The 1712-nt window shown below is 44.8% G+C and overlaps 1 pseudogene; it reads right to left on the reverse strand.

The window, feature by feature from the left end:
- Window positions 1–306: 306 nt before the first annotated feature.
- Window positions 307–1264, reverse strand: LOC128114030 (39S ribosomal protein L42, mitochondrial-like; annotated as a pseudogene).
- Between the last annotated feature and the right edge of the window lie 448 nt (window positions 1265–1712).

Below are 1712 nucleotides of genomic sequence, written 5' to 3' on the forward strand. Positions count from 1 at the left end.
TCCTTCCAGGCAGTGGTGGCACACGCCTTTAATCCCAGCACTTGGGAGGCAGAGCCAGGCGGATCTCTGTGAGTTTGAGCCCAGCCTGGGCTACAGAGTGAGTTCCAGGAAAGGCACCAAAGCTACACAGAGAAATGCTGTTTTGGAAAAAAAAAAAAAAAACACAAAACAAAACAAAAAAAGTGTTTGCTTGTTTACTACTATTTGCGATGATTCCACTTAGTTGCATGGCCGTTTTTGTTTTTTTTTTTTTTTTTTTGGTTTTTTTTTGGTTTTTCGAGACAGGGTTTCTCTGTGTAGCTTTGCGCCTTTTCCTGGAACTCACTTGGTAGCCCAGGCTGGCCTCGAACTCACAGAGATCTGCCTGACTCTGCCTCCCGAGTGCTGGGATTAAAGGCGTGCACCACCACCGCCCGGCTGCATGGCTGTTTTTTAAGCTATATTGTTTTCTTCAGGTTTAAGTTTTATTTTATTTTTATTTATTTTTTATCTATGAAAGGGTATTTTTATTATTTTTTTACATAAGGTCTTAATGAATACACCATTTGCATTTTCTCAGCTGGCAAATAAGACAAAAGCAAAATTTCCTCGATGCTTGGAAAATCGAGAGCTGTCACCTGTCTTTGGGGGGTCCAGTTTCTCACGGCGCCTGTGATCCTGTCTGCGCGGGTACCAGCGATGCTTCGTGGTGAAGAACACCTCCTGAGCTGCTCTATCGTGGGGCCTTGCTCAAGCCGTTTGCTTTTCTCTTCTAACTCGGTTTTCAGCACTTGTTCGTGTGTTTTCTTCATTATTATGCAAAATATCTGGTTGAGGGATAGGTTAGGTGTGTTCGTAGGGGGTGTCCATAGAAGGGTGGTAGCACACTACTGTCCTGCCGTCTGCCGTCAAAACCAGCTCTACCTTGCAGTTGTGGTCCTCTGGAAGAGAAGAATATGTAGACTTATGACAGACACTAGATAAAGCTCCATTTTGGATTGGAAATAAATGTTTCCAGATAGTTCTGTTTGATGTCACCCACTGCACTGCTGACGCCATGATCCTTATCGGGCAATTTGAAATAGATATTGTGAGGAGAAATCGCTTCTAAAATCTGTTTCTAGACACACAGAACTTCATTCCTCGGACCAGCCATCTTGGCTCCCAGGTTTAAGTTTTAAGTTTATTTATTTACTTTTGTGAGTATCTGTGTGTGTGTGTGTGTGTGTGTGTGTGTGTGTGTGTGTGTGTGTGTGTGCATGCACCCAGACAGATGTGAGGCTGCCCAGGGCTGGGGGAGGACAGCAGGGGATGGCTGATCATGAGTGTGGGTTCCTTTTGGGGTAATGAAAATATCCTGGGACTTGCTGGGTGTGGTGACTCACACCTATCATGCTAGGACTTAGAGTGTGAGAAAAGATGGTTGCCACAAGTTCAGGGTCATCTTGGGCTACATAGTGAGTTATCCTGCAGCACATAATGAAACCCTGTCTCAAAACAAACGAACAAACAAAATCCCCCCCAAAAAACAAATAAGCAAGTAAATCCCGAGAATGCCCTGGAACTCGTAGTAGGGGAGGGGTGTATGACTCTGTTCCACTCTGAACATGATGCACCACTTACTTTTAAAGGCTGGAGTTGATGGTATATCAGCCGTGTCTCAATACTAGTGCTTGAAAAAGTGGAGCTAGGGACTGGAGTGATGGCTCAGAGGTTGAGAGCACTGGCTGCTC

Source organism: Peromyscus californicus, unplaced genomic scaffold (assembly GCF_007827085.1).
Source record: "Peromyscus californicus insignis strain IS unplaced genomic scaffold, ASM782708v3 Scaffold_19__1_contigs__length_69161282, whole genome shotgun sequence".
Lineage (NCBI taxonomy): Eukaryota > Metazoa > Chordata > Mammalia > Rodentia > Cricetidae > Peromyscus > Peromyscus californicus.